Genomic DNA, 24,572 nt, shown 5'->3' on the forward strand with positions numbered 1-24,572 from the left:
CAGTCATCTGAGAGTGCCTCGGCTGGGTAGTTCTGGCTCAGAGTCTCCCATGAGGTCAGAACTGAGGTGTCATCTGGGGAGGCAATCATCAGAAGCTTGCTTGGGAGTGGATGGATCCACTTCCAAGCCCACTTACATGGCTGTTGGGTGGAGGCCTGTTTACCACCAAGTGGGCCTCAACATAGGGCTGCTCCCAACATGGAAGCTGGGTTCTCCTAGAGAGAATGATGAGAAAAAGAGAGAGAAAATAGGCACCCTTGATGGAAGCCACAGTTTTTATAATTTTATCTCTGAGGTGACATAATTCCTGTTTTGTACGATTTGGCCCACAGACCAATCCTGGTATAATATGGTAGAAGACTACACAAAGGTATGAATTTCAGGAGCCAGGGATTATTGGGGGCCATTCTGGAGGCTGGCTACCTCACGGATATTAAAGACTCAGACTACGGTGTCAAAAAAAAAAACAAAACCCTAAGATGATCATGGAACAAAGTAGTTTAGCTGATTTTCTATTATCATAATGGAATTAAATTCTCTAATGTTTCGTCACATTTTTCTCAGTTAGTTGCTGGTAAATTAATATCTCAAAGTTTAATTTTAAAGAAGGTTGAAAATGTGATATGATTTTTAAGGCAATTTATGAAACTTGATCAGAACAGCAAAATATCAGCAGACCCAACTGACATTTATTAAGCGGTTACTACAGGTGTAACAAGTATTTTTATACACTATTTGGCATAGAAATTATACTTTCAGATCTCAGTCAATCTCAGGGTACAGCACTTGCCCACCCATCTGTTCAGAACAGCAGAGAAATAGAGTCCAAGTCTTCTATTCCTACCCTCTCCTTTCTCTTCTCCAAGACAAGGGGCTTCCCGGCATGTGGCAGGAGCCAGTTGTGTTTCCTTTTGCCTCATAACTCTGAAGCTATAACCAAATGCTGAGGTAAGAGATTTTTCCCCACTGTCACTCAAAGAATCAATTTGTAAAGATTCTCCCTATGTATCAACCATGAGGGAACTTTGGAGGGGCTCTGGTGGCCACCACTGTCCAGACTGAAACATCTTTCCAGGGAAGACCACTATACCCTCATTTCTGTGTTTCATCAGTTGAGCTCCATGGTAACACTGGTCTGGCTTCCAAAGGCAATGGCTCATCAGATTCGCTCTTACTGTAGTAACTTTGCAAAGCGTTGAGCATTATTTATGTTCAAAATGATGTGTGTGGGCTATGATTTCTATTGTTTCCGCTAATGATGATTGTGGTACATGTCTCTGCTTCTTCCATAAGATGTGTTTTGAGATAAAAGAATCACACGTAGCCTTGTCAGGATTAACTAAGACAACACTAGACAAAAGTGGGCCTGGCATCCACTATTTCACTTCTCAGAGTATGAGGTTTAATCCTGGAGGGCCAATCAGATTTTGGTGTTGAAAGGCTCATAGACACAAATATGAGCTTTTTTTCTGCTTGTTTTTCCTCTGCAGGCAGCGCAAAAGTCAGTCCACTCTTCATTTCTGGTTCTGCAGTCAAAACAATTATTTGGGGGATTTGTTGTCCTACTGTGTGCCTAGATCTTGGTTGAAGTTACTCGGATGTGTTAGATTGAATCTTCTGGATGAGGTTGAGGGTTCTCAGGCCTGTAACTCCTGTAGGTGTATGACTTCCAGAGAATAGATTCAATTTCGTCTATCTGTCCTGAGAGGTATTAGAAGGTTATTTCCTAAAACAAAGCTAAAAAACAAGCTCTCCTTTCTTATACTCTTCCTTCGCTCTATAACATATAATTATGTATGTTTGTGAATTTTTACTGAAAAATAATTCATATAGTCTCAGACTCCTTCAAACAATGCTACATAGAATTTGCATTTGCAATGTTCTTTTACAAAACTAGTCTGACAGATAGTTAGCTCTTTCACTTCCTCCAAGTTTTACTAAAAAGTTTCTTTCTCTGTGAGATCTTCCCTAATCACATAATCTAAAATATATTTCAAATTCTTCATTCCTTGTTTTGCGTTTTTTTCTTCTGAATAGTCAGCATGTAACATGCTATATTTTCCTTACTTAACCTGTTCACTTTCTGTCTCCCCCTCAGAACATAATCTCCAGGAGGGCAGGATATTTGCTTACTTTTTTCACTACTGCATACCCGGAAAGCAACTGGACCATAGTAGTCATTCAATAAGTACATGCTGAATGAGGAAATGAATGCTGTGTGTATTTTGGGGCTTCTCAACTCACATCCCACAGCACTGGTGTGTCCCAGGCAGGTTGTAGGTGAGACAAGATTTTATCCCGTCACCCCTCAGGGCAATTGGAATCTCTATCTGAAAAAAACCTCCCCTGTATACTCCAGTGTGCTGTACACTTGTTTCTTTCAATATGTGCTGTAATGCAAAAAAAGCGAGGAAACACTGGTAAATTTTTAGCTCATCTCATCATCTACCTTCAAACTTTTGCTCTTGTATAGAACATATGAAAAACAATTTCACTGAAAACCTTTTTCAGGTGGGGAAAGGTAGTCATGATTATCATTAACCAAGGGCAAATAAATGACTCATTGGGAGTTTATTTTGAAGGCCCAAACCAGATTCCAACTGCATACTAATGTGGTAATTGCATTACCAGCTTCCTCTGATATTTATAAACTACTCAGACTCTGCATTAGTGGTTTGTGACATCAGCAATATCAGTTGATTTAATCATGGCCTTTTCTCCTTTAGTAAAGAGTCATATATCATTCTTCATAATAAGAACATACCCCATAGTGCCTATATAAATCTCCACCAATTCCTTACTACATTAAAATTCCTGTGCTCCTAATGCAACTACTTCATCAGCAGATAGAAGTTCGTGTTTGCTGACTACTCATATTCATATTCACATATTAAAGATGAATAGTTAAAATTCATAAAAAGATTAAAACAGGCTTTCTTTTAATTTAGGACGGCAAAATTCATTTAATCAGAAATTATTTTGTGAATTTATACAGTCTGTGGCCTTTCAAACCCCAGGATATCTTCAAATGTGGTTGTCTTTGCCTAAAATAAAAAGCCACTCTTTCATTTATTTAGGTGCATAATAAATGGGATGGTTGCTATGCTGTTATATTACAATAAAGATATTTTATTTCCTATAGACTCTTGGTATGAAGGGTAGGAAGGAAAATCAATGTGTCACAACATCATAAAGCAACCCAGAAAATAAAGTGAGAAATAAAAGAGCCAATAAAAAACCCCAATACAATTAACTGATGATGTTTGAGTTTCCACACATACAAGAGTAAACTTAAAAGTAAGATGCATTTGTATGTTTTCTTGTTTTCGTGTTTTTTTAGATCACTTTAGAGGCCCAAACATGTAAAGTTAACTTTTGATTGGGAAATTATTTCATTGAATAACTTTGCGGACAATGACATGGCTCATCCAGACTTGAAGGCAGTGAGCTAATTAGTAAGTTACATTTCCTATATGATGCCAACGTCATGAACCAAATCTCCCTGCAACACACAGTGTTATTGTGTTGCTTGCCTCATCTAGAGATCTACAATATTTTAAGACATACTTTTAGGAGTAATAACCAAGATTATGTGCCTGTTTTATTTTCCAAACATTTCTCTTAAGGTATTGAATACAAAAATTACATAATAGAGTCCTCGAGGTTAGTTGCACAACAATGTGCATGGACTTAACCCCACTGAGTTGTCTACTTAAAAACAGCTAAGATGGTAAATGTTATATAATTTATTTTACCAGAATTGAAAAAAGAACATTGTTTTATAGGAAAAAATTAGGTAATAAAATAAGCATCATGCAATGATGCTTAAACAAAAAATAAAAAGATACTGCTATTTCAAATATAAAATTAATGAATTAAGAACATTTTAACTTTAATTTTGAAAGTTATTGCATTTGTTTCTTAATGCATAAAGGTTTTCTCTTATGAGTATTCTAGAATAATTAGCCTAATATGTGAATGAAAAACTTGCAAGTTTTATCTCCTTACATTCATGAGCTTTGTGGTCTTGGACAAGATATCAAGTCTTTCTAAGACTTGATTTCTACTATTTTCTAGGGTAGGTGTGTGGATTCAGCAAGACAATCTATAAAAAAGCATCCAGCACAGTGCTTAGCCCATAATAGATGCTCAAGAGATGTCAGCTTCCTTCTTTTCAGTTAAAAGTCAGACGTGGCTATCCTGAATTAACCAAAGGGTGCTGATGGCTGCTGGTCAAGATACTGAATATAAACATATATAAATATATTAATTAATTTACCTATATCTAAAAAGGTTGTTAATCATTGTTTCAGCTTAAATACCAACATCAGAAAATGTATATAGAAATGTGGAACATACCCTCAAATAAAATCTTTCTGGTTTACATTTTATACTAACTTTTCTTCACTAAAATATTGTCATTAGCAGTACAGTAGTCTCTCTTTGTCCTAGTTTCTCTTTCTGTGGTTTCAGTTACCCTCAGTCAACTGTGGTCCAAAAATATTGAATGGAAAATTCCAGAAATAAACAATTAATGAGTTTTAAATTGCACACTGAACTGAGTAGCATGAGGAAATCTCATGCCTTCCCACTCCATCCCACCTTGGACATGAATCATCCCTCTGTCCAGCATATCTACACCATACAGGCTATCTGTCCACCTATAATTTAATTTTGGCAAAGTTATGTAATTTTTACTAACATCTTATTTATTGAGAAAGACGTCATTTAGTAGACATCACTACTAAATTAGCCACTTAGCAGCCATCTCCGTTATCAGATTGACTGTTGTGGTATTGCAGTGCTTGTGTTCAAATAACCCTTATTTTACTTAATAATGGCCCCAAAGCCAACTATATTATTGTTATTATTGTTAATCTCTTATTGTGGCTAATTTGTAAATTAAACTTTATCATAGGTATTTATATATAGAAAAAATAGTATATATAGAGTTCAGTACTATCCATGGGGTATACTGAGGGGTCTTGGAACATATCCCATGAGAATAAAGGGGCGTTATGGTAAATAATCTAAGTCCTCGATTTTGATATTTAAAGAGATCAGAGCTATCCAAATTAAGTACTGCATGCCTAGCAATATCCAAATTCAGTATAGAAAATTCATAGGGAAGACAAATGACAGCACTCAAATGGATTCTGAATACACTGTTTTGTTCTAATGGAATACATTTCCACTATTCACACATAATAATATTTTATGATAGACTTTCAAGTTCATGGTTTAATAAAGATAAGGGGTGCCAAGAAACATTCTCAAGGTGGTATTTTACCTAAATCCCCAAATGCTGTGACAAAAAGAAGAAAAAACTGGCTACAATTTATATATTAGCAGCAAGAAGCAGAATTTCCTAACCTGGTCTCCTATATATTTTCCACAGTTTCAGTAATCCTTTTAAAAATGTTTAGCAAAAGAATATATTGGCATATCATTGCTCATAGAATAATGACTTGATTCTATATTCTACATGGTAATCTTGAAGAGAAAATACCACATTTTTTGGCTACCTGCTGCTTGTAAATTATAGGGTAGTAGAGCTATTGTATAACATTTGGCTAAACATTGCATTCCCTTTTCTGTTCATTAAGGCTAATTCTACATAGAAAAAAATGCAGTATATGTTTTAATGATGAATATGGTTACTTTAGACTCATGATAAAGTACAATATAATCATTCAGCCCACAAAGCCAATGGACCTGTGTCTGAATCATCAACTAAAACAAATATTCATTTTATGTTTTGTTGTGTAGACATAATCCAAAAGTGAATTCATTATACAATGATTGATCCTTTTCCCCAATACGAAGTTCAATATCTTACAAAGAGTTATTCAAATAGATTCTAGACAAATCAAATCAGTGAAGCATTGATATATGAAATGACAGTAATGCCCATGAAAGAAATGCTACATTTGCACATAGTAGGCATTAATATAAGTTTGTGGCATTGTTGCCATAGAATCTGTCACATGCCTGAATAATTTTGCATCTTCATGAATTTTTTATCACTTAGTTCAGCTTCCTTCATTGCCATGATTTTTAAATAAATGTTGTTTTCTATGGGAACCAAAGTATTAATCATTGGTGTGCTGTCATTCACTTGGTTTTCCTGCTCGTATTCTAAATTGGAGCGTTGATCTTATAAAGTTCATATTGGATAATATGATAATATGATAACCATGAAAATGAGCAAGGATAACGTGTGATTATGAATAGAATAGGGCCTACCACTGCAGCATCCACTCGTGCATTTCAGATGACCCTGAAAATCTGGAAAACTCCGTAAATTTGACTGTAATGGACATGCAATGATAAAAAATTTAAGCACACAAGTCATAAGTAAAGTTGACTTATTTAAAGTGATTTTCAAAAAAGATAAAGACACACATCAGATGATTATGTAATTAACTAATGAGAGAAGATAGTGGGCAAGATAAACTGTAGTGTTTATCCACATATATAGACACAAAAGCTACTTAATATTTGGATCTCATCAACTCTTGAAAAAAGAAATAAACTTTTTAAATTTAAAGAATGTGGAAAACAAGGAAATACATTTTTGATATAAAATTTGAAAACTATTGATAGTTACTATAGCAATAATTTAAGATATAAAATTGGATAGAGGCCACCATATATGACGAACTACACTTAGTAAACTGAGAACGGTAGACTGGCAGTCAGAAAATAGATATCTCCAGTTCTTCTTCATCAGTTAATTGTAAGAACTTGGGCATCTAACTTTTTCTTCTTGTGCCTCAGTTTCTCCATCTATAAAACTTTCTAAGATTTCTGAGCTGTAAATTTAAAAAAGAAGAAAACATTTTCTGGTTAAGAATTTAGGGAATGAGAATCTGATATTTCACTCAATTTTCTTATCTTGAAGACAGTATTTTTTGTGTTGCTAATGAACTAAAGACTTTGGATTCCAGGTTGAATTGGAAAATGAGCATGATTTAACTTTGTACATACAAAGGTCATTTGTATACATGTTTTATCTAAATTTTCTAGTTAGTATGCATGCACAGTTTTTTTTTTTACAATTTATCTATTAAAATATATTTCTGATTTAATCTTTTAGTTCTTTAAAAATACATATTCTTAAGGTACTCATACCAATTAGCCTATATTCCAACTTATCATTTATTTATGACTTCCTTTATTAGGAAAGAGAATGAAAGTATTTGGAGACTAATATGTTTAAGTTTGTTGAAGGCAGAGTGACTTAAAATGCAATAATATCAATTCAGAAAATATATGCGAAAGTGCTTTGGAAATTAACAAATGTAACTTGTCAGTTGTAGACACAGTACTATCAACCTCTTTGGGAAGGGAATTTTCCATGAATGTCCTACTGAAAATTCATGAAGTGATGCACTGAACTGTAAGTGATTCTAGAAAAGTCCACATCTTAAAGCTCCATATTAGAACAAGCACAAGGAAAGAAAACTTTGTGGTAATCAAGGAAATCAATAAAAGGAAGAGATGAATAAGCAGTTTCGGGTATTCTGAAGGTGAAGATATTCTGGGCCTATGGAAATAGCATGATGGCCATCTTGAGACCAACTTGCTCTACTGAACAAGCTAATTTTATAAAATCCACCTGCGTGGGGTGGGGGCTGTTTCAAAACACAAGGCTTAGGTACTTCCATCTTAATTAGAAGAAAAAACCATGTCTGGGCACCAGGATGCACAATCACATGGAGGTATCTGTAGTTACTGACCATTGTTTTGTTTACCTTGCAAGGGCTTCATTTACTTGCATCACTTCAATGCAAGAGAAGGAAACATACATATATATACATATATATATATATATATATATATGCATATTTTTCCAAAGGCAGAGATTCCATTTGGACAATGAAATGTCAGAATTCAATCGTCAACAATGGCCTAGTGTCTGAAAGAGCTTCTTGTTCCCTGAGGTTTCCAGGGCACACCTGGTATAATGAAGCACACATTAAGCCTGACAAGAATGGCTTTGCAAACCATTTTGTTTTGCTCTAAAATCGTCTTTTAATTCTTTTTAAAAATTTGCCGAAACCTAAATCAAACACTATTTTCTTAGTAATTACATGTTGAAGGACGTAATCATCGCAGCCTTCTGAAATCGAGAGACCAATAGCCCTGCCTTGGGCACTTTCCCACAGTTGCTTTTGTTAATGTACTAATGAGCCATTGTCACAATGGAGCCAACCTGGCATTAGCACTTACAATAAATTTACTGCAAGAACACTGCTGTTTGTAATTAGCTCTTCATTACACAATCAGGCTGATTTAGAGAAACTCTCATATGATTTGCTCAGCAAATGAAGCAATATAATTACACCTCACTTGAAATCAACAAATTAGACTGCTGTTTGCAATTGGCTATATTATGTACTATTAGTGCCTGGGCAATTGCAGGCCTGTTGCTTCCTTTAACACTTAAGTAAAGTAAGTCTAATTAAAGCACTGAATATTTCTGTATATGCAAGATCAGCTACATAATGGTCACAATTTTTATAATTAAAGAGGAAACCCAAGATTTATGTGCAGAATGTTTTATGTTATGCTCAAGCCTTGGCTATTTAAGGCTCTTATGATAGAAATCAGAAGCTAAAAACATAACAGGATGGAAGGAAACATTTCTTTTCGAACCAAATTATTTCCTACCAGGGCACGTGAGAATTGAGGAAGATTCAAATTAGGTTAAAGCGAAGTCATGAGTTATCTATTCAGTTGCGTGTTTCTCAGCAGTACACATTCAGTATATGTCAGCTGTTATAATGGCTCAAGTTAGTTCCTTCTTCTCATTGGATTTTTGACTCTGGAGCAGTCTACCCACTAGTTGTAGTAATCAAGGGGAGAGGAAGTTGGTAGGAGTTTTAGAGAAGGGTTGCTAGATTTAGCAAATAAAAATACAAGATACCCAGTTAAATTTGGGGATCCTGTATTTTATCTGGCAACCTTATTTTAGGACATTTAGGATGTGCTTCTCTATGTCAAACTGTATATATATATACATATATATATACACACATATATATGTATGTATATATATATCCAAAAGAATTAATTCTCCAAAAGATGATGGATTAAGAAAATAATTGTCGAGGAGTCAATGAGTTTTGGTTAGGATGGTGCCACTCCACTAGCAGTGTATTCTTCTTTAATTGAAAGACTATGTCACTTCATTTCTTCATTCCTAACAGTTGACATTTAAGAAGAGTATTGACAACAATTATTGAATAAGTCAATAAATAAAAGGAAATTCAGTGACTACACTTTTTTATAGTGGACTGACAGCCTTCTATGCTAGAATTAATACTCCTATTCAAAGGCCCCTTGTTTTAGAAATACTGCCAATGCATGCAACTTTTAAAAAGAGCGGTATGTATGTGTATGTGTATCTGTGTGTCCTTAAATTAGTGTTTTTTGACCTACTAAGGGATGGTACATATTGTGCACATTCAAAATATTTAAGTCTATTGTAGTTTCATGAAACCTGGTTGTTTTAAGGCAATTTTTGGTTAAAGTTAGGAAAAGACTTCTGTATCCTTGCCAAGTCCTGAATTAATGGTTTTATTTTTAAATTTTGTTTGGTGAGGTAGTTCGTAAAAGATTTTGAACTCCTCAAATGTAATCAATGAGTTGCACTCATTGGGAATATGATCAAATATACCTGTGTTCTCTCCCAACTATTGCCTGGACTGTTCCTTACTCCCATAGGGAGCAATTGTGAATAAGATTAACTGTTTATATGGCTCATTGCTAAAGTTTCAGAATCAGGGCACATGTTGAGCTGCAACAGGAGGACCTCATTCCATTGTTTTCTGATGCCCTTTGCTTTGAGGTGATGAGGAAGTTTGCAAGTCCGTTCACATCACGAGCCCACTCCCGGGCTGTGCTGGCTCTGGGATGTGTTCCCCCGTCAGACACTGTGAAATAAGCAGCACCATGTTTGTGAACAAATTACCAGACTTTAGCTTCATAATTTTTATTTTGAAGAATATTGCATTGGGCTCATTCCTTTTTATACATTATTTAAAGCTGCCAACTAATCAAGATACTTTAAAGGTTTGGACCTTAGAAATTTAATTCCAGGGGCTGGCCTGGTGGCACAGTGGTTGTTTGCACTTTCCGCTTCTCAGCAGCCTGGGGTTTGCCGGTTCAGATCCCGGGTGCGGACATGCCAAGCCATGCTGTGGTAGGCGTCCCACATATAAAGTAGAGGAAGATGGGCATGGATGATAGCTCAGGGCCAGTCTTCCTCAGCAAAAAGAGGAAGATTGGCAGTAGTTAGCTCAGGGCTAATCTTCCTCCAAAAAAACCCACAGAAATTTAATTTCAAAAAAACAAGTGTCCAAGTTTAAATGCTAGAGAATTAGGCTGCAGTTTGAAATATAATGAGCTGACATATTTTCTAACATCTACTAATCTGAGGATATTCATTTCTCTACATAGTAGAAATCATGTACTTTAAATTTGTCCCTCTTTTCCTTCAACTTTTGCATTTAAGAAACACGTCAATAACAATTATTAGTCAATGTTTTAAAATAATTTGTGAAGCGAAATGAGACAATGAAATACTCTTAAAAATAAAAAATTATAAAGCTGAAGTCTAGTAAGTTGTCCATTTGGACCTCACCATATCAAATCAAATCACCCAGCGACTCGGAGTTTTGAACATGTTTCTTTTGCTTTCTGGAAGATTTTGTGTTCATTTGCATTCTTACAGTGCTATGGAGAAGAATTTTTTTCATAATATTAGTCAAGAAATCTTTTTATAATAATTAAAAAACAACTGTCTTGTTGGAATCCCTCTTATCTCTAACGGCATATTACTCTCCAATGCAATAATAGTGTTTTCTTGGAAAAGCTTGGCAACATTTGGCAAAATGGAATATTTCTCTTCAAAAATTATTTTCTCTGCTTTCCAACAATGGCAGTTAACTGCTTTGGATTTTAAATTATGCGTTAAGTCCATTTCAATGGTGGAAATTATGTTACTGAAAGGTAGCAGTGTCACTGACCTCACTGAGGGATTTTCCATGTTTTCTTTTAAAATGACAGGTTTATAAATCATTCTGTAGAGAGCGCTCAGCTTACCAGCTGAACGTAGTTTCAATTTCAGGAATATAAGGGACTATCATTTTAGTAATCACAGAGACAACATCACAGCATTAAGCCAGGCAAACAGGATAAAACAAAGCCTGAAGCTCCCCAAATAGAGGAGGGAAAAAAAATGTTATCTTGCTTATAGACCCACAGACTGCAATGAAATGGCACATTTTATGAAAAGTATTTCATGTGAAGTAGATGTATCATAGAAAATATTTTTATCAAACTTGGTGAGAAGTATTACGATCAGAAATTTTGATGTTTGTGAATTCTTTTTTGGGGGGGTTTCTGTGCCTGTTAATAAGAACCTCTCTCTCTCTCTCTGCCCCAGATATCAGAAAAGGTATACTGCCTTAGTATTAACTAAACACCTTAAAAGTAGATTCTTTACTGGATTTTACCTTCACGACTAAGTAAGAATTTCAGCTGCATGTCATCATTTCCATTTCTGTGGGTCTGTTTCTAAAGCTTGTGTCATATCTGTGGTATAATTTAGTTCAGACAAAAATGTAATGAAACAGCTTTCAAGAAGCATAGTTTCTGAGTCAAAATATGTTGAAAGAGTGCATATACTTAAATAAGCAGGTCATAAGTTTATAGGAAGACAATGAAAGATAAAATTGACTTCAAAGTTGTTTTCAAAAAGGATAGAAAGCGTAAAAGAGAAATGAACTGTTTTTTCTGATTTAAAAACATTTGCATTGAAAGGGAAATTTTACATACTGAGAAATATGCTTTGGGCAATTAAAACAAAGTGTGGTTTAGCTTCTACAGAAATGGCTGTAGCAAAGCAAACACCTTGAAAATTAGATTCTGAATGTCGTATGGAATGTTGAACTTAGCGATATTTTCTCCTTCTTGGAATGAAAATTTGCTTTAAAAAATAAAATCAATAGCTATTATAATTCACTAATTGTGGATTTCAAGCAGCAAAACTATACAGAAACCAAAATTATGTCAAGAAGAGAGGGATAAAGCTCTGTGTTTTTCATACATTTTTCTAGTGTGTGCTTGTGTGTGTGTTTCATATGTGATTCATTGTTAATGTGATAGAAACAACACAAATGGAAGAATATGGGAGTTCATGTGGAGTATAGAAAATAAAGTATGATCTTTGCAAAAAGACTAGGAAATTAGCCTGAGTAGAGTCACCTTTCTCTATGTCTCCAACACAACGAAAAGAGAGATTGGATCCTCTTTCTTTCCATCTTCTCTATTTGTGCTAGAAAATTTTGTCCCAGATTGTCTCATTCATCATTCATAGTGAAATGTTTTGCACTTATGCGTCACTTCACAAAAGGAATAACTCTTCTGTGGAATGTATGTCTGTCACTCTCACTAAACAGAAACGCAGTCAAGGATGTTGACGGTAGTGTGGAAACATCTGGTAGACATGCTCGTTAAAGGCTGAACTTCACATGGCCACGCCTTCAGATGTCAGCATTGTCAGACTCTCCGCGCTGGTTTCTCCTGTAGGCTTTGTTCTCCAGCCTTCCTCCCAACACTGACCTCCTCTTGCCCTTCCCTTGGGCCTCATCACTGTCTCATCTCTGTGCCTGGTTTATGTTGCTCCTCCATTTAGGGCCTGCACACATGCTCCACCATCTAAATGTGGCATGGCCTTCAAGAAGGTGTTACAAGTTCCAGGTGCCCCACAAAGTCTTTTACTCCTGAACTCTTTTTCTAGAGTGCCCTGTGACGGTTTTAGTCTGGCATTATGTATTTTTTAGAATATGTCACAGTTTTGCATGTAAATACTATGTAAGTGCCAGAGAAACTTTAGCTGACCTTTGAGCTTTACCTAGTACTTACTAATTCTACAAATACTCTCAAAAGCACCAAAACATGTAGATTTTTTAGACTCAATGGACACAAAGAAAGCAGGTAGGTGATAACTGAGGATTAGAAATTCTAATTAGCACAATTGATTTTTTTTTCTAAAAAACTTTTAAAAATCTGTTGTAATACTGGTTAGACCTTTATAATTTTCAAAACAAGTATATGGCTGAACCTTCCAACTGATTTATCGTTATAAATTTGACAACAAATGGCATAGATGTAAATGAAAGAAGCAAGATCTTTATTTACATGTGGATAAAAAGAAAATATTCCTGGACAAAGTGAATAAAATATCACTATAAATAGTAGATTTAGGACAAGAAATTTTTTAAAAAAATTAAATGGAAGGACCAGCCCGGTGGCATAGCAGTTAAGTTTGAGCACTCTGCTTTGGCATTCTGGGGTTCATGAGTTCAGATCCCAGGCACAACCTGTACACTGCTCATCAAGCCATGCTGTGGCAGCATCCCACATACAAAATGGATGAGGTTTGGCACAGATGTTAGCTCAGGGACAATCTTCCTCAAGCAAAAAGAGGAGGATTGGCAACAGATGTTAGCTCAGGACCAGTCTTCCTCACCAAAAAAAAAAAAAAAAAAAACACAAATCAAGTGGAATAAAATGTCTTCATTTAAGTAGTATGCTCTGATTTTTTAATTACAATCTAGGATATTTTACTGGTAAATGGAAAAAGTCATTGATTTAGCCCAAACGTTTAACTTTTCTGACAAGTAAATAAAGTAGGATAACAAAATCATATGACTATAGAAGAGACATACCTACGGTTCCTCCCATATGATGCAGAAATAGACCAGATATAATATTTATTTAACAATACCCTAAGAAAAATATATTCATTGAAATCAGATACTTGGATGTAGTGTGGGGTTCTGAAAATGATTTATTGGGTCTCTGAGTTGTTAATATGAATGCATACTACTCAGTGGCTTCTGGCTTCTGGAAAATTTATGAAATTAAGGGAAGAAAATAATATTGCTGAGAATGAGGTCACATTAATGAAGATTCATCTTGTACTAAAAGCAGACATCATGCAAATCAAAGTGCTCCCTGTTTATACTGCATGCATTTAAAGTTATTTTCTCAATAAAAAATATACAGATTAAAATAGAAATTTTTAGAAAATAGAGGCTGGGCAAAAATAAAAACCTATATAATCCTTTGACCAGAGTTAAACATTATTAAATTTTTGCCATATATACTTGTACACTTGTTTACATATAAATATATGCATACATAGTTATTTTATTGCTAAATTGATTTCTTTAATCCGTGATGATATAAATAATCATTCCATAGTAACTCTACATGCAAAACAATATCTGCTCCACACACCCTACTGCTCAGCAGGCAGATTAAACGTATGTTCAGGTGACTGAAAAAGTAAGGGTGACAAAATGCATATTTTTAACAGTTTATATTTGTTTTTCACAAAAAGCATGGAAGTTATCATCATGAGACAATTTAACAATTGGGTTTTCTTTTGCTAATTTTACTATTGCTTATTTTGAATAGGTGAAATATCACGATCGTTTGAGTATTTAGAGTTTCCAAATAGCTCCATTCAGTCTGTCCATAGAAACAAAAGAAAAGCTGTCATTGGCAGGGCAAGGGTATAAGAACCTAAAAATAAAATTTATGAAACCAAGCCCATAAATACAAATTCTCATAACTATGTTTCTATGCTGTTGAATATACTTCTACAAAATACGTTTGCAGAATCGATGTACCCTGGTTTATTGAACCAATCCCTTATTGTTGGGAGGTTGTTTCCAATTATCACTGCTATAGAAAACACCAATATGCTTTTCTATGATTTACTTTATTACAGTAAAAAATGCAGAATCTTTGCCTTACTACTGTCAGTTTCCTTCTTTCACATCAACGCGTAATTCAAGTAATAAACAGATTGCTAAAGGCTAATGTCGTTTTGAAAAGGACAGTGCCAGCCTCTAATGCATCAAATTTAATAACACTTCCCTTACATTGGGTGAGGAGGCCCTGAATGGGATATGAAAAAGGACAGCACTCAACTCACCATCTGCCACTTCTTTCATAAATGCTCTTTAAGTATTTATTTATTTTGTTAATAAAAGATCAGTATCCTTGGTATCTTGTTATTTTGATAACTCATTTTAACACTAATCAGTCAGGATCACTTCTGAAGTAGACGCTGACTAATTATTTTTAATAAGCATTAACTCCTTTTGCTCCTACTCTATTATCATTATTTAAGAATACTTAATTACTTCTCTAAATTTGTCTCCATAAAAAATTAAATGTTAACAGCTAGAAATTATTTTTCATGTGGAATTATTTTGTTATCATACTAAGAATATGTGGAAAAGGTATTTTACAAAGTGTATTCTGCTTAGACATAGCATAGAAAAAACAATTGACTAATGGTTGGCATGCAGTTAGGGTAGATAATAGAAAGAGTTAGGAATAAAGAAGAGCCCAGAGAAAGATAGAACAATTCAAAAGTGAATGAAAGAAGGACGCTTAGCCTATATCATACTGACTACAATCATATTTGGAAAAGATGAAATAAGAAATATTTAGTTTTAGAACAGTTGGATCCATTTTTATTCCAGCTACAAATGTAGAGCTCCTATGAGGTCAATCATTTAAACTGTTATAAGCATATAATTAATCAAAAGTCCTTGAACTTGTAAGTGATTGGCATGCTGTTCCTGGTGTTTCAAAGAGTATGGACTTGAACATAACAACTGCAGGTCAAACTATTACTCTTCAATCATACCCTCAAATTCCAGTAATACTTTTATTGTCTTAATCTTTTCATGAATATCAGGAAGATCAACTCATTTCTATTACATCTAACGTGAACTCTAATGTGAAAAAATGAACGTTAATACACTAAAATGAGTTAATATGTGTTATGGTCTGAATATTTGGGTCTTCTCAAAATTCATCTGTTGAAAATTTAATGCCTAAACTGACCGTATTAGCAAGTGGGTCCTTTGGGAAGAGATCAGCTCATGAGGGCAGTACCCTCATGAATAGGATTAGTGCCCTTATAAAAGAGGCCTCAGAGAGCTAGCTTGTCCCTTCTGTCACTTGAGTGTACAATGAGAAGTCTGTAACCCGGAATAGGGCCCTCACTTGACCATGCTGGCATTCTGATCTCGGACTTCCAGCCGTCAGAACTGTGAGAAATAAATTTCTGTTGTTTATAAGCCACCAAGTTTATGGCAATTTTGTTATAGCAGCCCAAATGGACTAGAAAAATATGTAAATATGAAGACTTCTAAAGAGTTTATATTAATTGTCATGAGCCCAGTAAATACCATAATTTCTAAAGATCACACACACATCTACAGAATCTCTCTCATGGACACACATACACATAAATATATCCGTATATGCTCCTGTCATGCATCAATTCCATCTCAAAGTTTACGTCTTTATGCTTAGCAAAATTTTCTTACTTCAATTGTTAGTAATTATATAATAGATATCATGGCAGAAAAAAATCATCACTAGAAATATGATGTTGAAAAACCAATTATGTTGTTATTTTTAATTAATAAAGAACATTTCTAAATTTCAAATGATGGATCTTTTGTTACTAATCCCAAACGGAAGCAGACAAAATGAATTGGATTACGTATTTAAGTATTGCGTTAAGTAAAATGCTCAAGGTTAAAATTTTCTTTTAATTGGAACACAGTGATAATTATGTAAAAATAAAGTAGCATTCATGCAATCTATGAATACTTTTTATTTTTTCATTCAAGCCATGACAATATGTTCCCACAGAAAAAGCTCACATTTCCTAGAAGTTTGGACTACAATTTTGCTGAAAGAGTCAAATGTGTCATAAACATAATTATTCAGGTGAGTCGTTTTATTGAGAATTAGTTTTAGGAAAGGAGAAAATTATCATTGGGTTTGGGGACTGAATGGGAACCATCTCTTATTTTCAGAGAACCTTCACCTGGTTTGTAGTTTTATAAAAACTAGTGGAAGCTATAGCTATTCTCTGTGATTGTTGGTCATGAAAAATACTATAAACCCAAAAATGGTAAATCAAAACAAGTAGCACATAGAGGCTTGGGACTAGAGAAAAGAGTAATTGTGGTTACACAGGCTTTAGACCAGAAGAAGGCAGATTTCCTAGCAATATGGAGTAAACTCCTGGGGAAGACCCTTGGTATCTCAGCCTGAATGTGGGAGAGTTTGGGCCAAGGAGGAAGAGGAAGCTGATGACAGTGTTTATAGTTAGCACAAAGAAAAATACACATACATATTAGACACACAATTTTTGGCTCTTAGGCTAGGAGTCTTTTCTGAGTTTGGGCCAGAAAACAAAGCAGTTAATCCGCCAAGAGTTCATAGACTCATTCTTCACATCAGGGAGGCAGTTTGTGTATTAACAGTTAACGATGTAGGCTGAATTGCAAGAGAATTACATTAACGATAAAATCTTTAAAAAACTTTGCCCATTTCACAGAAAACTTTGCTATTTACTCTTCTTTTGTTTTGAAAGGAAGATTGGCCATGAGCTAACATCTGCTGCTAAACTTCCTCTTTTCTCTTGAGGAAGACTTTCCCTGAGCTAACATCTGTGCCAGTCTTACTCTATTTTGTATGTGGGATGCCAACACAGCATGGATTGATGAGTGGTATGTAGGTCCACGCCTAGGGGATCCAAACCCACTAACCTTGGGCCGCTGAAGCAGAGTGCAAGAACTCAACCATTCAGCAGCCAGACCCGCCTCTACCCTTCTTTAAATCTGTAATACTTTTCCCATTATATCAATAATTATCTTGAGAAGTTGGGGGGGGCAGGGATTATTCTTTTTTTTAATTGTTTGTTTACTACATTAATGCATCTTGTTTATCCCTCTACAGGAAACATAATATACATGATCATCACTGTTTTCAAAGGTCTGATATCTCAGAATATATTTTACTTTAGGGAAAAAATCTGGAATTGTTCAATGCCCCTGATACCAGTAACTCAAAGAATAATATGTTCAATAGAAAATTATTACATATTGTCAATAGTAAGAAAGGATTTTCCTAAAAGTTACATTCTAACAATGAAAAATATAATATTAATTTATAGCTAAAGAATTCTGATTAAAATTAAAAATAAAAATATACAAAAGACAGAAAATCACAAATTTCTTTTGTGTTCATCCTTATTAAATAAAGTTATATTTTTTCAATCTTCAGCACACATTATTGAGAAATTTCCACGAAAACAAAGCTACTGACAATTTTTTCTAGGCTACAATGCATCTTAATATTTATAACTCTTGTACTAAACTTTGCATTATGGAAACATATGGACTTACGAGTGTAACTATTCACCAAGGGATGGTGGTGACGGTCTCTTTGGACATATGTTGATTTTCAAGGCATTCATTAATACAGAACTCTTCCAAAGATAGTAAAGCCTGTCAATATGATTTTCTTTTGAGAAGATGTTAATGTTAGATGCTTTGTAGTATCAATAATTTCAGTAATACAGATTTAAACCATTTAAATGTGGGAAGAAACTGCTGTTTATTTTAATGCTTTCTTAAGGATTAAAAGAAAAAATTTTGAACACAGAGGAGTACACCTTAAAATATAAATGATAATAATAGCTGTAATTTCTACCAATTTCTATGACTCTCACGTTATCCTCTATGAATAAAAATAATTTTCTTAGTTATAATTCACTTTCATTAATATTTTTGTATGCAGTATAAGGGTTTTTGCATATTATAAATTTTCAATTAGGATAAAGATGAACTTTTAAAAAAGACACTATACTTTATCATTCAATGTTTCTTTAATGAACAATGATGTTTCCTGAAAATGAAACTGAAGTTACGAATCCACTACTCAGGGGTATTGGAGTCTCCCTGTTATCTTTCTATTTTGGTTAAAGGCAAATTTGGCCTGACCATAACTATGTGTGGGTTCCAGAGAGATCCGACAGGTAAAGCGGAAAGCAGCAGACAGGCAGTTTTTGACAACCTTTGGACAGGTATGTGGAGGGGTGATGTTTGCTAAGAACTGATACCCAGTTCTTAATTGTGCTCATCTTATTCTTACTTTTCTCAAGTTTCTTCTCTTAGGGACAAGACACTTTACACATTCTTTTATGAAATCACCATAATCACCTCTGCTGAAATGACAAAACAATTATGCTCATTTGATACATGAGTAAACAGAAGTGAAGAGAACTTGTGCCTCTTCCCAAAGGTCACAAAGCCAATAATCCAAAAAGTAGAGATTCAAATCCACGTAATCTGGCACTAGAGCCAGGGTTTTCTTCTCTATATAATTGTGTTCCTACAAGAGCTGGAAGCACAGATGTTTTACACAAATTCCCTCATTATCCAGGTAAGTTTTTCTCTCCAAGATAAGCTTTTAGCCAGAGCCACACTTTCTTCCTTTAAGTATTGTAAATATTTCTAAGGGATGTTTTCACCTCTTTCCTGAGGAAAATTGAGGATCTAAAGTTTCGTATATTTTCAACTCTTGATTTGTCTTCATTGCATAACTGGAATTTTCCTTGAAATTCTAATATATGTAAAGTAGAACGTTTAAGTAGAAGAATTGTTTTAAATTTTTTTAAGAGAAAATATTTGTTGATTAGTGTTATCGTAGTTTATTTACCCCTTTAGCGTGTCCTTTCAATCAACATTGGAAATCAATTGGCAAGGGAACTCATTTTAGTTCCCTTGAGGCTTTGTTGAGTAAGATTCTTGATATCATTGCACATTCCATCTACCTAGTAATAGGCAAGGTGCACTATCTGATAACTTCAGTGTAAAGTCTTTCTTGCTCTCCCATGTGGTTGGCAACACAGGACTAACAAATAAGGGGTAGTTTAAGAGCAGTTGTTCATAAATTATGCTTGTGAGATACAGCCCCTTATATGCCTGTAGCCCCTTGTTGTCCATGGCAACATCAACATTGAGTTCATTAAAATTTGTGGAATGTATGATTCCTGTTCAACTAGTTTGTAAGTTAGTTTTTTTAACATTGTAATAATTTAACGTGTTTAAAAATTTGAAATAATGTTGACTTGTTTTGATACAATTAACTATTCATTTCCATTTTTGCTTACTTTTTACCTTACCGTATGGATTTTATCTTTTCATTATGACTTGTTGAAGAATGCCAAGATTTCTGGTTTACATACCCTGTTTAACAATCAAAGCTCCTGGGAGCCTCAGGGTAACAGCTTTTTGCATTTCCCATTTTTCTGTGTTAATTTAACACTACTAATGAACCTTTCTACTTGATGCCTCTCACTTGAACAAAATATTACATTTTAAGTCATAATTGGTTATATTTATTCTTTTCCCTAAATAATATTGTTTTTGTTCTGGTAACTAAATTCTAGACAGTCCATAGTTGCTCTATTTCCCAGACAAGCCATGAAAACCTGAGAGCATGTTAAAATATTTGGAAACAAGATATTAAAGAGTTTGAAAAATAAATTAAATTTTCAAGATTATTACATTGCAGTCTTCCAAAATATTTCATGTCATTTTCTCTTGGTTAAAATACATAGTAACATTCACTTTGCTAAAGCAAATTTAACCAATAAGGAAAAATGAAATCTAAGCAGCAAAAAATGCTTTCTTCAGCAGTTTCCAGCATTCAACCAAAATATAAATGTTAGAAAGTATATCATTAGTCACTTGCAAGAAATCCGTCATACAATGTGGCTCTGTCATTAAATTAAATTCAAATGGCAAAATGGGAAAATAGAAAGCTATCGTTTTTTAAAGAAAATTGGCAAGCATCATTTTTTTAAAATTGTGAACTAAAGAGATTTTCTTTTTTAGTAATAATTTAGTTTTTATTGCCCTCCAAGATCCCCTCACTCAATTTTATATATTATGATGATGAATTATAGAGTACATACATAGTCATACATCCACCTGCGTCAAATTCTGTTATTTAAGCCACAGTTGTTTCAAAGATTTTCTTTATTTTTTAAGAAATAACACGTTTGAGACACAGCTGAAGGCTGCCTTACGGCCCTCAGTGCTCCGAGTTACCTCTTCCTCGACTCAGAAGCAGGCGGCGGACTGAGTTTGGATTTCAGCATTAACTCACGAGCTATATATGTCTATTCATTTTATTTTAATTGCTACATAAACAGAAGTTGTTATTAGTTTTCTACTTTATTTTTATTTATATTTCCTATTTGTTTTCTAACCATTTAATAAATACGCATACTCTTCATTTTTGCAATAAATCTGGGGAGAATTTGTCTATTAATTAGTCTTTAAAAAGGAAGCAATTATTGTTTTGTTAAAATGCATCATTACATACTTTTATACTATCTTAATGATTGCTAATCTTACTTTATATCATTCTTTTTTTCTGTTCTTATTTTTAAAACATTCTGAATTGAACTCAGCTAATTAATTTTATCCTAGTTGAGAAAGTTTTAAATGTTTTTTTCTTATTCATTTTTATTATTAATAGTATCAGCAGAATATTTCAACATATATTAAAATGCCAATAAATTAGGCACAAATATCTTATTCTGTATCATTGTAAAGGATTTCATAGGAATGTAAGATAAAATGTAGGTCATGGATCCTGAAATAGTGTCTAATATAATCATACATTATTAAATTTTTAATTTGAATTTGGCTTAAAGCAGTCCCTAAGCCATCAGGGATTAGGATAACCAAGGAAAGAAAATAAAAGAGCAAATTACACCCAAAGCAAAGAAAAAGAAGGAAATAATAGCATTGAGTGGAAATTAATGAATACACAATAGACAAACAAAGAGAAGACCAGCAAACCAAAAAGATCAACAAAATTGACAAACCTTTAGCTAGACAGACCAAGAAGAAAAGAGGAAAGACTTAAATTACCAAAATCAGGAATGAAAGAAGGGACATCATTAACAATATTAATGAAATAAATAAAAGAATATTGTGAACTACTGTGTTCCAACAAATTAGGTAACCTAGATGAAATGGACAAATTCCTAGAAAGACACAAACTACCAAAACTAACTCAAGAAGAAATAGAACATCTGTAAAGACCTGTAACATGCAAAGAGATTGAAGTAGCAATTAGACAAACTACCAACTAAAAGAAGCTCCAGTCCTGATTGTTTCACTGGTGAATTCTATTAAACATTTAAAGAAGATTAATACAAATGCCTCACAAATTTGTCCAAAAAGTAGAAGGGGAGGGAACATGTCCTCTTTTCATGAAGCCAGTATTACCATGATACCAAAACCAAAGATGTCACAAGCAAAGGAAACTATAGACAAATATCTCCTTTAAATATAGATTCAAAAGCCTCAACAAAACACTAACAAACCAAATCTAGCAACATATAGGATGGATAATATACCATTACAAAGTGGCTATTATTCTAGGAATGCAAGATTGGTTTAATGTCCAAAAATAAATTGATATCATGTATCATATATTTTTAAAATTTTTTTAAGATTGGCACCAGAGCTAACATCTGTTGCCAATCTTTTTTTTTCTTCTTCTTCCCAAAGCCCCCCAGTACATAGGTGTATATCTAGTTGTGAGTGTCTCTTGTTGTGCTACGTGGGATACTGGCTCAACACGGCATGATGAGTGGTGCCATGTCTGTGCCCAGGATCTAAACTGGCAAAACCCTGGGCCGCCGAAGCACAGCATGCGAACTTAACCACTCAGCCATGGGACCAGCCCCTATGTATCATATTAATAAAGGACAAAAGCCACATGACCATTTTAATAGGCACAGAAAAAGCACTTGACAAATCCATCATCCTTTCATGATAAAGCCTCTAAGAAAAGATAAAACAGAAGGCAATTTCCTGAACTTGATGAGGGGCGACTACCAAAAACTCACAGCTAACATGACACTTAAGCAGGAAAGATTGCATGCTTTTCCATCTTAGATAAGGACAAGACAAGGATGCCTGCTATTGCCTTTCTACTGGAGATTCTAGCTCGGACAATCAGGGAAGGAAAGGAAGTAAAATGCACTCAGATTAGAAAAGAAGAAGTAAAATAATCTTTAATAGCAGATGACTTGTTTTTGCATACAGGCGTACCTTGTTTTATTGTGATTTCCTTTATTGTGCTTCACAGATACTGCGTTTTCACAAGACTTTCCACCAGCAGAAAGATGTATGACTCACCAAGGGCTCCAGTGATAGTTAGTATCTTATAGCAACAGAGTATTTTTTAATCAAAGTACGTACATTGTTTTTTTAGACATAATGCTATTGTACACTTAATAGACTACAGTATGGTATAAACATAACTTTTGTTTGCACTAGGAAACCAAAAAATTTGTGTTGCTTCCTTTATTGAGATATTTGCTTTATTGTAGTGGTCTGAAACCAAACCTATAATATCTCTGAGGTATGCCTGTATAGATAAGCCTGTGAAATCCACACAGAAAATTAGGCTAATAATCAATTTTAGCAACATTGAAGGATACAAGGTCAATGTACAAAGTCAACTGCATTTCTATACACTAGCAATGAAAAATCTGAAAATGAAATTAAGAAACAATTCCATTTATAATAGCTTCAAAAACAACAAAATACTTAGAAACACATTTTTTAAGAGTTCAAGACTTTTATGCTGAAAATACAAAACATTTTTAAAGAAATTAAAGAAAATTAAATAAATAGAAAGACATCCCGTGTTCATTGATTGGAACATTTATCACTGTTCAGATGGCAATATGCTCTAATTTGATCTACACTGACAAATAAAAATGGCAAGCAATAGGATATATTGGAGAATATGAGGAAGCCATGTGGTATAAACCTAATTCGGCCTGACCTTGTCTTTCCAAAAGGGCCTGACCGAGGCTGTTGAGCATGCATTGTATATCTGCTTTAGAGATTCCCTATGGCAAGAGCAAAGGCCCTTGAGATAAAGGTGCAACCTCCCTCCCCCTCCCAACTTTGGCGTCTCCTTAAGGATTAAGCATCTTTCCTTAGGCTAGAAACTGATTGCTGTGCTCACCTGTGACCGCCCAGCTCCAGACAATAGACTTGCCTCCTGCTATGCCCACCAAGGTGGCAGACCCACTCCCTGCTGTGTCCATCAAGTGCTGTGCCGAAAGGGCAATCTTGTGACTATTGTGGGTGGGACATTTCAATCATATGTAAAGCACCCTCTTTGGGGGTATATAACCACTCTGTACACCTCATTTCTTTGGTGCCCTTTCTTCCTTCGGGAAGAAAGGCCCCGGGCCATGGTCCTCAGATTTCAGCTCAGAATACCCAAATTTTCATTTATAGATTGGCTATGGATTATTTTCGTTGACAACACATTCAATGAAATCTCTACAAAAAACACAGCTGCTTTTTTTAGAAACTACCAAGCTGATTCTAGAATATATATGAGAGTGAAATGGATCCAGAATAGACAAAATAACATTTAAAAATAAGATTAAAGTTGGTCGACATGCTTCCTGATTTAAAAATTTACTACAAAGCTACAGTAATCAATATAGTGTACTGCATAAAGATAAGCAAATAAATCAATGGAAAAGAATTGAGAGTCAGAAATATACTCTTACATTTATGGTCACTTGATTTTTACATCTGGACACCCAGACAATCCAA

General features: G+C 34.4%; 1 protein-coding gene and 1 long non-coding RNA gene across 2 annotated transcripts in view; one reads left to right on the plus strand and one right to left on the minus strand.

Moving 5' to 3' along the window:
• LOC138920053 (uncharacterized) overlaps positions 1 to 21,217 on the plus strand; it is a 52,876-nt gene extending 31,659 nt beyond the window's left edge. Inside the window, exons 3-5 of the long non-coding RNA XR_011430692.1 lie at positions 16,740 to 19,344; positions 20,124 to 20,184; positions 20,958 to 21,217. This is a non-coding gene — a long non-coding RNA (uncharacterized lncRNA). The remainder of the gene's footprint in view (positions 1 to 16,739; positions 19,345 to 20,123; positions 20,185 to 20,957) is intronic.
• GALNTL6 (polypeptide N-acetylgalactosaminyltransferase like 6) overlaps positions 1 to 24,572 on the minus strand; it is a 1,097,978-nt gene that overhangs the window by 582,080 nt on the left and 491,326 nt on the right. The gene's annotated exons all lie outside the window — the stretch shown is intronic.

Source organism: Equus caballus, chromosome 2 (assembly GCF_041296265.1).
Source record: "Equus caballus isolate H_3958 breed thoroughbred chromosome 2, TB-T2T, whole genome shotgun sequence".
Classification (NCBI taxonomy): domain Eukaryota; kingdom Metazoa; phylum Chordata; class Mammalia; order Perissodactyla; family Equidae; genus Equus; species Equus caballus.